This window comes from Anser brachyrhynchus (genome assembly GCF_964034855.1).
Source record: "Anser brachyrhynchus genome assembly, chromosome: 11".
NCBI classification, from domain to species: domain Eukaryota; kingdom Metazoa; phylum Chordata; class Aves; order Anseriformes; family Anatidae; genus Anser; species Anser brachyrhynchus.
The window spans coordinates 7,014,577-7,028,769 of NC_137706.1; the positions used below are offsets into that span (position 1 = coordinate 7,014,577).

General features: G+C 40.3%; 1 protein-coding gene and 1 long non-coding RNA gene across 6 annotated transcripts in view; both read right to left on the minus strand.

Annotated features, from left to right (window-relative positions):
• RORA (RAR related orphan receptor A) overlaps positions 1 to 14,193 on the minus strand; it is a 432,323-nt gene that overhangs the window by 285,885 nt on the left and 132,245 nt on the right. The gene's annotated exons all lie outside the window — the stretch shown is intronic.
• The window catches only part of LOC308201181, a 103,915-nt gene that overhangs the window by 36,928 nt on the left and 52,794 nt on the right, over positions 1 to 14,193 (minus strand). The window contains exon 1 of the long non-coding RNA XR_013956099.1: positions 1 to 14,193. This exon is cut by the window's right edge and continues 52,794 nt beyond it. This is a non-coding gene — a long non-coding RNA (uncharacterized lncRNA).

Below are 14,193 nucleotides of genomic sequence, written 5' to 3' on the forward strand. Positions count from 1 at the left end.
CAGTGCGCAATGATATGATCAAGGATGGAAATTTTCTTCATGTTATCTCTTCTTACCACTCTTTTGGGGAGGGATGGTAAGTTATATATAACTGTGTTATTTAATTGCAAGACAAAGGAACACAGAGCCTGTTGATGCAGCCCAGACCTGAGCTTAAATGGAGGCCCCAGCTGAGGATGGCCAGGGCAATTAGAGACTGTTAGTGCATGCAGGGCTCTGACAGGGTTTAATAAGCATTGACATCTAAATGGCTGGAGAAAAAAAGAAACACCTGAGCTTCCTCTGAATACAGAGCAATGCTTAAATAGAAATTTCTGCAACATGACATCGGACATATGCAAGTTGCAACTTTTCTTTTTCCAGAAAGCAGAAAAAGACTGAAAGGAGGCTTCTGAAAATGTAAAACAGCTCCCCTTATATATAAGGTCCCTTTCCTGCTTCTTTTGAAATACATGCTACACGGGTACTAGAAATAGTTCAGACATGAGGATTCTATTAGTGTGTTGCTCCTACAGTCTCTGCTTTGGCATAAAAAAGGAAGAAATAGAAATAAGGACTTCTCCTTTGAAGATGGGTACATGGCATGTGAGCAGGTGATTAGACAATATATCAGACACTCCCGAGAGTCTGATGTCTGCAGATAAGTGACTGTATGTTAACAAAATATATTATTGGTGCCTTCTACCCCTGTTAATTCTGTTATTAAATGACAGTACCCGGGGGCCCCTGCTTAAAGCCAGACTGGCATCCTACTGAAAACACACATATCACAAACCACAGGCCAGTCAGAAACATTTATAAGCTAGGACTAGATCCCTGTCAATACCAATTGTGGGCATTATCACTGGAGGCTGTTACTCTCACCCTCCGAACTGTACCTTGCCAGCAACCTCACAGCAGAGACAGGCAGCAAGCGAGGTGGGTCTCCCCCCTACCTCAAGGGTACAAATCTCTCCAGTACGTTTGGGGTTACCAAAGCCTAACTTGCAAATGGACCCATTATTAGAAACTGTTTTTTCAGAAACCTTTCCTGTTCCCAAAAGTTATACTATTAGAGGAGCTTCTTGAGGGAATCTGGGCTTTGACACCCAGAAAAGTTACTGGGAGCGCACAAAGTAATTAGAATTAATTGTTCCAGAATATAGGTATTTATTCTGGGTAGGAGCACAGTAACTTAAGGTATGAGGTTTAGTCACCTCACACTAGCCCAGGTTTCCTCTGATTTTGCAACAGCAGCCTCCTTGGCCAAACAGAGCCCCTGTGTACCCACCCTCAGTAGCCTCTCCAGCCACCAGCAGGTCTCCAAAGCCAGCTGGGCTGCTGGAAAACCTGTTGGCTAGCAGCCCTTCGTGTGAGGAGAGAAAACCTCACAGCAGTTCTTCTGGAGCAGCCAACATATGGCAACTTGCTACCCCACTGTTATTCTTTCCTGTGAAACTGCCTCCACGAAGGGCACACTAAAGCAAAGGACCTCCTCTTGCACAAGGAGGCCTCACTGTCCAGGAAAGCTCAGGACCCGCCAGGGTGCACTGGCTGCTCCTACCCTTCTCCTGAGGCAGCCGGCAGGTTATGACCAATAAGCACAGCCCAAGGCTGACACCAGGGCTGTGACATGGCAACAGCTCCATCCAGCTGGCGGGCAGGAAGGACAACTTGCCGAGATCTAGCAAAGTCTCAGTACTTCAGTACCTGGGCACTGCGGGACCACACCAGCACAGATTTACAGGAGATACTAAAGAGTACTTTGAGTTAAAAAAGAGGAATTCAGCACACTGCTCAATCCAACTTCCTTTGTCAGACCACTTGCTAGCTCACAAGGCAAAGGCAGTTCACAAGTGATCACACTGGCAAAAGCATGCTAGATAATGCATGCATGCCCTGCACTACAAAGAGCACAGGATTGTCTGTAAGCTTGTACAAGTGCTCTCTCAACAGGTTCTACCAACAAAACTTCTTTTTCCACTGCAGGCCGGAGACTGCGACGTGAAACAATCAAATGGCTCCTTTAGCCTGCTGTTATATTACAGCTAGCAGCACTCACCCGACAGAGCACAACACTTTGAACCACGTTACGTGGACCATGTACCAGAGACAGACTTTGGACACAGTACTGACTGCGTACGTTCCCTCTGACTTTCCAAGATCCTAGTCCTTTTGGTGGGTCAATATAAGGGACAGCTATGGATACAAAGAAAGATTTGTCAAAGATTGTACAGGAAACTTCTATGGGTTGTTTGAAGAATGATGAAAAGAACTTGCAAGTTAAGGAGCGTACCTGACTCCTTGATTCATTTACTGCATGCTCAGTTTAAAGAAACATTATAATTTTGTTTCTGAGCTAATTTAAGTGTTATTCTTCACTTCTCTCCTCAATTCTGTGCTGCCATCGCCAGACTGGCATCTAGTTATGGGCTGGTACAGATGAGAAAAACAAAATCCCAAATTATCTGAAATATCATTTGGATTAAATGGGAGATCGAATTTACCACTAAGATATACCTAAAGTCATACACACAAGTAGCAAGTAAAACTATTTAAAATGGTTGTTCAGGTTCAACAGCTGTCTGCCTTCAGCACTGAGAAAATATGGTCTCCATTAATAAAATGGAAAAAGAAAGAGCCATAGTCCTTTGATAGAGCCTAGTGCTTCCCACAGTTCCTGCATTTTACAGTAGGAATAACCCCAACAGTTCACAGTCAAACACTTCAACACTGGTTAGAATGCTAGTAAAAATCCAAAACCTCTGGGGCAAAAAGAAAAGATGGAAAAAGCTCAGAAAACAGAAACTTTTACCCCACTCGAGGCCTCTGATGCAAGAAGTGAAGCAGCTGCTTTCCAGTCACACAGGAGAACTGTGTGGGGAGCTAGGTACTAAACCGATGCCTCCACCATGTATTCCAGAAAAACTAGTCCTTGCTGCCAGCATAAGGTTTGTAAGGTGAGATATTATGGAATAGCCCTGTCATTTACCCCCCCGCCGCCCCCCCCCCCCAAAAAAACAACAAAAAAACCCACTGAAATTAATAACACAAAGACTTTCTGAAAATCACAGTGCACAAACTTACAAATTCCTCAGTCAGCAACACGATACTAAGAGGTACTCACAGAGGTGTCATTTTCCCATTGTTTTAAACATATATACATGTATATAATTTTCTAAATAGGCCATACGTAGTAGTCAAAGAAAGTTATCTGTAGGTAAATCGTTAACAATTATGTATGGAAACTAGTTAACCAGCCACTCCATTACACGCTACTCTAATATAACAGGCATGACTTAAAATGATTGAAGATCCATGGGTACTTTCTGTCATTTCAAAAATTCAGTAGAGCTAATTGGTGCCTGAAGACAGTACGTTTCAGAATTTAAATGCCAATGTTAAATTGGAACAGTCTGCCATTGGAGGAGCTGCACAAACAAAAAACTCAGCATACATTTTTCAAGATTCCTCTGACTTTGTAATGGGAAAATAATACTGAACTTAGAAAATCACTGCCACTGTAGTTACTAATAAAAAAGCTAGCCAAGAGCATATTACAAGAGGTATAGTGACCCAAAGGCTCTCCTAACACAGCCAGAGCATCTCTTCAGAGCCTTTGACCTTCTTGTTGAAACGCTAGATTTGTGAACCGTGTGCGTTTGTGTACCCAGATGTTTTCATGGCCCAGCCAATTGTTCCACACTGTACTCCTTGCTGCAAAGTAGCAGTTCAGGTAGCATAAGAAATGCAATGGAAAAGAGCTGTGCATTGTATTGCGCTGCATCTACATTCCTTACTACTACAAATCAGGAACAGCAGTGAAATTGTAAATGTAAGCTCCAGATGCAGGTAGCATGGCATATCTATCTGTGCTCATCATGCCATGGGGCAAAAAAGGAGAAAAATGAAAATATAACTAACTTGCAATAATCATTTCAGAAGTATAAATGACATAGGCTATTTATGAGCCACTTCATTCTTGGGAGTTGTTACTATCGGTCATCAAGCTCTCGAACAACAGCACCCAAGTGCAACCAACCTTAACAAAGGCAGGGTACCAGGCTGGACAAAGCAACAGCAATCCTGCCTCAAACCCAGCAGGGGAAGGCGTCCTGCAGAATGTTTGTGTGCAGTGACCTCACAATCTGTCCCTGTCTTTTGTTATCGTTACTTGTTAGCTTTTTTGAAGGAAAGGTAGGTTTGCTACAACAAATGCAGAAGTATTTTCCAACTTCCCAAGCAACATCTAAATATGCTTCAAAGGAGTTAATTCATTTAAAGCAAATTAGGCCCAAACCAATAAGAATGGGAAAAAAAAAATCCTGAAATAATCTATTTTGAAAGCATGGTGGGAAGAGAAGCAAAACCAGAGCAGGGACAAATGGCAGAAACAGATCACAAATTTCTTTCACAACATCATAATAAGAAAGGGAGACAAGACAGAGGGAAAAGGCTGGTGCATCCAGGGAGGGAAGAAGGGGTGAGTGGAAACAGCTGGAATTGCTCAGCTGTGTCAACATTCGGCTGTTTCACAGATTGACTAGCAAAGTGTCATCTGAAACCAATTACATTCCCAAAACCCCATGGACCCAGTTCATAACATTGATTAATCCACATTGTGAAAACGTCCCCAAGCAAAACTAGAACAGCTGTCGGCCCTTGGAGCTCAGAAATAGCATTTGACTTTAAAAAAAATGAAAAACCATGCAAACTCTTTAATACTATCTTCATAAACTACAGAAGATCATACATCTGTTTCTAGTGATTAAGAGCAGAAAAAAGATAGCCACTTCTTTATACCATTGCTTTTCCTGTGTTACCATGGTGGATGATAGAGAAGGTTGTCAACATCAGAGCCAGGCCAGTGCTAATCCCCACAAAGCACCTGCCTAAGAACTAACACAGTAAAACTCCTCGAGTTGCCTCTTCCTCTTGCACACCCAGGGGAACTGCGATTTAATTTGTGCAAGATGGAAATTTCCTGTCCCCACTCTAAAGGCACCGAAATGATTATCTTCAAGCAGATTACATATTCAGAGATCACCAACTGTACTTCGGAGCCTCCCGACCCTGCTCTCCCTGTAGGTCAATTGATACACCCACATGAGGCACAAGGCGGCTCCGACAGCATCCCCCTGCAGCTCCCCTCCACAGCTCTTCGACAGCATCCAACACAGATCAAGTGCCCAAAAAGAAAAGGGCTTTCCGGAGTAAGCCATGGCAGCACCAGCACAGCCCTCCCATCAATTGCTACTGAATCCCATGGGAAAAGCTTCGTGTTTTTACAAGATGACTTTGGGGCTGCTAACCTCTGACTGCGGGGGGCAGATAATGCAGATCCTCCCAGTACTGACAGGACATTTCACTGCAGACATCTTCATGGTCCCACAGACCTGAGCACGCAAGGTGCTTGGCAGCACAGCCACGTTCCTTTCACAGCCATGCTCTGTCCATCCACGCTGCACCAGAGCCCAAGAGCTCCTGCTCAGAGCACCTTACCGGCCATGGAGACTTATTTTAGCTGTCACATTTCACAAGTGGATCAGACAGATTCTCACAAGTTATATTTCCAAGCTCACCAACATCACTGCAAGAACATCACAACAAATAGCAATGGAAGTGTGCAAAAATGAAGTGAAATCAAAAGAAAGTAAGAAGGCATGGGAAGACTTTCAGTCTTCACAACTGTCAATTAAACACAAGACTGCAGGAAAAAAACATTTTTGCTTGCACATTAATCAAGTCACTTCAATAAAGAGGGTATTTTTATATGAAGCTCACTGTATTTTTTTCAGACATATTTATTTTATCAGCTATTCTAAAATAAAGTTTAAAGGAAGAGGCTCCACCAGCTACTCTCAGAGATGAAAAGCTCTTAACACTTCAACCTGCAATATTATTCCCGCAATTCTATCAGCAAAAATTGCTGTCACCGTGTAACATCAAGAGAAATTTTGTGCTGTATTTACATTTCTCTTTCCTAGCTTCAGAGCAGGAAATAGTCAGCCTGACAACACAGGTACCACAGCATCAGTCCGCAGATACAGAGGCGCACAAATCATATTGTTACTGTATGATTCCAACCAAGATAGTGCTGAAGTCACAATTCCTTTCCCAATGAACACTTGGCATTCTTGGTATAACTCACTTCCTACAATCTTATCAAAGAGTTCATGGATTCAAATACAGATGAATTTATCTTTCAGATTAACCTTTCTGTCACTCGCCTTTCATGCTTTAATTTCTAGGAACATATCACAGATGAAAAACTTTATTTAAACTTCAGTATTTTGCAATCAAATATGTAAGATAAACAAAATGCAACGCACAGGATCAACTATACCTCTTAGCTAACTTTGGAAAGAAGTTATGCTATAGTCGTTATACATTTGAGGACAATAGCATACTGTTGAAAGAATTTATATTCCTAAAGGTAAACACTTTTTCAAATTCAAGAATGATTTTTTTTTTCAATTCATTACAAAATACTCCAGCAACAGTTAGTTACTTATTGCCAGTGGACACAGCACAAAAGCTATCATCATCCTTTGGTATAGGTTTTCAAGCCCCAACCAGAATCAGCATCCAGTATCTCAGGTGCTATACAGAGTAACATCTCATCTTTAGGCCCCCTGTTTTGCTGGGTACCGGGAGTGCATCTGCCCAAGGGAGCATTATTCAAGCCTACAAAATCACATCACATTTGTGTGTGCTTGTTAAGTGTATGCCAGTGTAAGATGCACAGATATAGAAATCACAAAAGCAAAATACTACTTCACACCTACGCAATCTTGTGAAAGACTTTCACAAACTGTTCTCATTTCCCATAAATGTCGGAAATAAAAAATAGTCTCTGGATCTAATATTTCATATTCTGCAATAGGAAAGAAACATAGACAGTAGCATTAGGTACAAATCAGAAGATTGTGACAACACAGCAAACCCCAGATCAGATGGATGGTCCATATGTAGCAGAGCCTGGCTTTACACATCGACCGACAAACAAACTTTAAAGAACAACAGAGGAATTCAACAGCTACCAGGCAGTATATTCCGTACTGTTGAACGTGCAAGCGCTAACTTACATTTTCTGACCTCCGTAACTTATAATCCTCTCATAAACTAAGTTGAACGATTCATAATATTTGTCTTTAAACATGTACAGTTAAAAGTTGCAACCACTTCCACCTTATTAAAATCCAACATGAGAAAGTGAAATAATTTCCCAAGTAACTCTTACACTAACAATGGCTGGATTCACATGAGTAACTAATAGTAGCTAACAAACTGAGAGAATAATATACAAGGTATTCTTACGATTATCATGACAAAAAATAGTACAAAGACTTGCAGAATTAGGGCAAAGTACAAAGAGGTACTCAAGCTGTATCAGACATCCATAAATTCATAGAATTTAAGTCAAAAAGACCAGTGGGATGACCTATTCTTGCACATTGTAAAATGTGCTTATCCTAGGTTGGTGCATTTTACATCATTAACCCCCACAGTAAGCCCCATAAAAAGTATTTCATCAAAACGTTTCTTACAGAAACGCATCCAAGCTCAATCTGAAGACCTCAAGAAATAGTGCATCAGCTGTTCCTCCTAGTAATTCCTTCCAATGTTTAACCACATTCGGTGTTGAGCATTTTTGCCTACTCTCCAGTTTGAATTCATCTGCTCCAGCATTCAGCTGCTGGTTCCCATTTCGCCTCTCCATCAGGTTAAATATAGTCCCTTTAGTATCTAGTCTTTTCTCTTTCTGAAGATTCTTAAACAGTTACCCTACAGACTCCTAGTTTTCTCACTGATGAATGCAAGAAAGAATGCTCCAACTGCTTGAAGACCATTTTCTCCTACCCCAAATATTTCCAAATGACTTCCTGAACCTTACCCAATACTTCAATGTCCCTCCTAATATATGATCCTAGAATGTAAGGAATTATTAAAATACCAGTCTTGCCAACATACAGAAGCATATAAGGAGGTAAAGCCTCGCCTCTCTCTGTATCTCATTGCCATTGACACAAACAAGCATTGTATCACTTTTTCCCCACTAGAAGCCTGTGGTCAGCTGTTACCTGAGAAGAGCATCTCTGCTTTGCATGATACAGTCTTCTCCCACTCAAACATTTAGGGTTTTTTAGGGAGTTGATTTACATAAGCCTCCTGCTTAAAGAGGCAAAACAACTCAGAGCTCTCTGTGTGAAGTGTCATTACTACTTCATCTATCTCGCTTTCAGTTGCTTTTTGTGCTACCTGGAAATAAAGTGTCAGTGATTCAGATCAATATTTCTGTTGATTATTTGGAAAAAATCCAAGTGTTAAAACTAGTCCTGATCCTTATGGTATCCCTGCACCAGCTTGCACCGAGTCTCCATGACTGTGTCTGAGATACGGCAGTTAGCCAGAGCCACATTTAGTGCACAGATTGCTGCAACTAAAGCAGAGCTCACAGGAAGAAGCAAGAAGGAACTTCAAATAAATCCTGGTGAACAAAGTGCATTCGATCCCCCTCACTGTGACAGCATGAAGAACTGTTACAGATAGGAACTGCAGATGAGTTTCAAGTCCCGAAGTTCCCAAAGCCAAGAATCACATTTGTAATATAAAGGTGAGATCCACTGACGTGAACTAGTAATTAAGACAATCAGGAATTCCTAGCACCATCGGTAAGTCTTTCTCATTCCAAGTTTTCTGAAGAAATATGGATTGGCACCACAGATTGGTGATCTTCAAGGGTCAAGTGTTGAAGAGGAGGTATGAAATGGGTGACTAAAATAAGCAAAGGAGAACAACAGAAGGAATCAATGTCTTCCCAAAGAGAGTAATGACCATATATAGTATGCCTTTTTTATATATAGCTGATATGTGCCTGAAATCTGAGGACCCTTCATCAACTCTGTCATCAAGTGGTATTTCCCAAATGGAGATTTGGGTGTTCAGTGAGTGCCAGCAGATATTTATTTGAGCTTTTGAAAGCATAACTGCTCTATTTGTCCTTACAGGGGCCATTACACCAAAGAGTATTTTGTAAAATTTCCTACTGACTGCAGGAACTCAGGCCAGCAAGATGAAATCTGCTATGACCATCGCATTACCTCTCTGTACTGGCTTAGAACTGCAAGAGCTTCCCATGCAGGTCACCCACCCGGAACCAGAGAACTTGGACAGCTCCTTGACCTCAGACATCCTCTGAGATCTCGCCGGGCACAACACACACTGGAGTGAGTTACCAGGTTTGAACACCTTTGTAAAATGCACATGGATCAAAACCTGCATGTTCACAACATACACCTTTAAAAATATGCCCGCAGGCTTGATCTGTAGTATCAAGACCCACAATTGTAACCACATAACAATATAGAAATAATAGCAATACTGAAAAACAAAACTAGTGGATGACAGTTCTTCAGATGGCCACATCAACATCTGCCCTTCCTCTGTGGTTAAAGTGACTGAATTTTTGCCTCCTCAGCCTCTGCAGTAGGACACAGTGGACTGCATCAGAGCAAAGGCAGCACCTGTTAATACAGCACCTGCCCCCACCCAAATTTAATGTTTAATCACTGCTAAAATTGGAACAGAAATTGCCTAAATAACAAAATGGTGCACAAACAATACATAAATATATATATTCTTCAAAATGGTCTTGAGACTAGCAATTTGCAAAAGGAGGGAAATGCCAAGAAAGTCATCAACACTTTTAATTGACTTTTTTCTTTTCAATGTCTAGAGGAAAAAAATATGTAGCAATTTAATGTAAGATGAGGAAGCTATCTATGATTAAATTTAATCAGTTTGGATTTAATGCTGCAAGAGCTTTCTTTCCTCTCCTCTAAACAAAGTCAAAACTGCCCTGACTGTGTCTCATGCAGCCTCCTAGTGCCCACAAACTGATAGGAACCTGCAGGCAGTCAGTACAGACCAAAATAACCTATCAATTCAATAACCCAGCACCCGTGCTCCACAGACTAAGGCTAGAGGGCAACTATGGCACCATGTATGATCTGAAGTTAGCTTCAGAGGAAGGACTTGCAGATGCAAGATTTCTTGTTTCCCGTGCCTACTTCCAAGCATTGGCCCTCCCAGCTCATCTTTCTAGTGCTGATTTTTTTCCAGAAATGCACTCCCTATAATAGGTGGTGCTTTTGTTCCTATTTCTCTTTCACCTTTTCAAGCCGCAAATTTTATAGACAGTCAACCACCCCCAAGAGCTAAATACCAAAGCACATATTTGAGCGGAGCAGGATCTGTTTGTTTGCTGAGTTTTGCAACCAGGCTAGCTTCCTGGTTTACATCTCGGTATGAGCTAGCCTTGGTACACAAATGGGTTTTCCAATGTATATGCTGATAAAGTGACCAAAAGAATCCACTCAAGGACTTGCTTCAGATTACACACCGAGTAGAAAACAGCTGTCATCTGGGCGTACATCGTAATGGCATGTGAAAACAGCCATGACACTGATTTATCTACTTTTCCCCCTAAAACATCATTTTACAGATAGCCATCATTTATTAACACTTACAACACTTAAGTTCGCTAAGTTAAAATGCATTTTAAGACATACTTCGACAAAAAAAAAAAAAGCCACTGTGAGGGAGTTTGTCTACAATTGTATGTTGCCCAAACATATCATCATATGCACCAAAGGTTTTATCCCACAACACAAGCCTCTGCAAGAAGGAAATGTTTCCTGGAAAACGGGAATAGTATTTTGAAGATTTCTAGAAGCTACTGAAAGTACACAGATAAAGTAAAATTGAACTACAGCACTTAATCATAGAAATGCTAAAAGGAAAATTAAAAAAAAAACAAACTTTTTTTGACAGCATGACCCAAAAGGTCATATAACCCAAGTTATTTTCAGGTCTGTTACAAAATTACACCAGCTGTCCTACTGTTGTAAAAACAATACTTTGCACAGAATTAATACATTTTATTTTAAAACCTTGAAGCCTGTTAGTAAGTCACTGAAGAAGATATGATTGTCTTGTTATTGTCAACATGCCCACCCACCCAATCAACCTTCAAAACATCAGAATTCACTTTACTCCCACTACTCCTTGATGTAAATTATTCTCCTATTAAATAATTCTCTTTTATTGTTATAATCATCCTTTCCTATCTTGGATGAATTGCTCTCATCCTAACATGACCGAGTTTGATACTACTACTTAAAAAAAAAGAATTAATCAGGAAAAAACACAAATGACTGGGGAGAAATCCTTGTCCCCCTCCAATATGGCAAAGCTCTCACTGTCTTCATTACGTTTCATCCTTTCCCCTGCATGATTTAAGAACATCCCCATAACACAGCCAGATACATGACACTGGAAATAGTAGCCATTGCTAACAGGTATCACCAACTCATTTTATACATTATAGCTGAAAGTAGCACTGGCACAGAATGTCACAAGTTTACTGCTTTGCTTCAGAATACAAATCTCCCTCCCTAGGTCATCGTTATGAGCATCCCCAAGGGTGGCATTCCTTGGAACCATTTTATGAGTCCCACTACCCAAAAGCAAACATACACTGTGTGCCTTCCTGGCAAAGGGACTGAGTCGTTCACCAATATTTGTTCGCTAATCCCACATCATGTCACTAAGGCAAAGTAAATTTGTTCTCTCTCTGAATTCTTCTTCTCATTCTCACCTAAATGGGTACCTTTATGCCATTAAGTTGTTATGCCAATAAAGAAACAGTGAAGGTACCATGAGAGTTAGACTGTATATGCTACCTCCTGCAAACATGTTCAGCACACGAAGAACAGATTTGCTGGCAGGAAACTGAAGATCTTTCCAAAGCCAGATCCCTAAACAGAAAGGCATGAGTTCTGCAGTAGGCATGCACCACAAAACTGGGGAGCTGTTCTCCTTGATAATAATCATTTCTATTGTTTTCCTGTTTCAGGAAGTATTATAAAAGCAGCCTGTCTTTCTAAAACTCGCACTCAGCAAGTATGGTGGCCAGAGGTACTGCTTAGGCTTAGATTGAAGTCCTTCAAATCACATAAACCTCCCAAACTGGAAAACAAAATCCAGGGGCTTGACACAGCACAAACGTTTGTGGCTATGTTAAACCAAAATCAGATTAGACAGTAACAAAGGTCCATTCCAGTCTTTAAAATCTTTTATTTACTTGAGATGCAAGTGCAGAAAATACAGCCCTTCTTTTTTTGCACTGTTTGTTTTCTGCCATTAGTTTTAACAATCTGTTTATGGGATTGTTGCTTTTTTCTTCCCCAACTATCTGTAAAATTGCAGCAGCAATTCCCAGTGATTGCTCTGACATGACAATAATGGTGGGACTGCAGCTCCCCAGCTGCTAAATCCAGCCAGTTATTCTCTGGGGCTCCTGCACAGTTTGGGATATTTGCCCTCCCCCCCCCCCCCCCCTTTTTTTTTTAATTCTTTATCTTATCCTATTATTATTAACATTAAAATCAATGGTAGCCAGGGAGGTCATTCGAATTCTCAAGCAGAGAGATTCTAAAAGGCAGAGGCAGTAAATGAATCGTCTCTTTCCCTTATTCTTCTCCATCTTCCCACATGCTTTTAGTACAGTTTTTTTCATCAGACACATATACTGCTGCATAATAGGTGCCAGAACCAAGCCTCTCCTGTGCCTGACAGGCACTGGATTATAGAAAATGTGCCTGTAGCAGCTGGTGAGTCGGGCAAAGTACTTTTTCATATCAGCGCTACAATATACTGTGCTGCCTTTTCTAACGACAGGAATTTACAATTTTAGTCTATGATCAGATTTGAGCTTTTCTACTGTACCTGATTTCTATGGGGTACCAGTAATAGCTAACGAGGACATTTTCAAACTTGCACTGTATGTGAAAATCCAAAAGATAGAGGCATATTAATAAGTACTGGCTGGGAGATATATTAATATATCTTTTGGCAATGAACATTCAAAGATGAATTATTTTATCCTAGTTTTGAAAAGCGGCACAGATCAAACAATAAAACCGAGTGGCAGAGGGCTGCAAGCACAAAGGAACCACTTTTAGCTGCAACTGAAAAATGCTTCCTATGACCTGTGTCCAGCATAGTGGAAGAATGGTTTTGATACAGGGTGGGGGGAGAAATATAAATATATGTTATATACGATCTTCAGCAACCTTGCTGTATGATATAGCTATGATTATACTTTTGCTGTTGTTTGGTATTTTCCTCCTCCACACTGAAGTCTTCAACTTAAAAAAATACAAGTTCTGATAAAAGTTTCACAGTGTGGAAAGTCAGTGTGGAAAGTGATACTTTCAAAACTGAACTAGCATTGTACTAAAGCCACTCTGTGTTGTTGTCAACACAAAGGCACTTCAAGAAAAGCCCTATATGCAGATTTGCTATCATCATTATATTAATATTGACAAAATGTCAGTCCACATGCTGACAACTCAGTCCTGCATTGTTCATTAATTTATTTATACCTTGTATTTATATATGTCTAAAATATATTTTCTTTAAAAAGTACCTTTATTATATGCGTAGAAACAAAGGCAGGAAAATATCCCTGCCTCAGAACAGTGCAGCGTAGATTACTGAGGAGAAAAAAATGCACAAATTTCTCCGAGACAAGGACTGCGTGCCCAGCTCTAGTAAAACAAGTTCATTTGAAACTCAAGATCCCACCTGAAAATATTTATGGAAAGTATATACATGGGTATGTATTTCACTTGCAGGTAAAGTTAATTCAAGGGAGATTAGCTGAAGAACAAAGCTATGCATTAGCTATTTATACATTTAGTTAATTGATACTGAATCAAAACCTAAAAATACATATTTAGTGTGTCAAGAAGCCATAATGAACTGCTAAAATCAAGTAAAAAAAGGACTATCAAATATGTCCAAATCCTACCAGAACTCTACTACATAAATAAATCTTATCTAAGAAGGCAAGTTGCCAGCAGAAACTGGTAGGAGGCATCAAGAACTGTATTACCTGAGAATTCTAGGACACACCTCTACCTTAGAGAATAAAGACAAGTAAAAAATAAACCCTTTGAGACTGATATTTGAAATACGTAATGTTTACATGCAAATTAATGTTATCAGAAATTATAGCCATAAAGATTGCTGTCTACTCAAAGATAAATGCATGATAAGAAGGCTGACAGGATTTTGAAAGATTTTTTTCTGCTTTGAGATTCATTTAACAATTCTATATTCAGTTCCATTCATTTTGTTTGCATG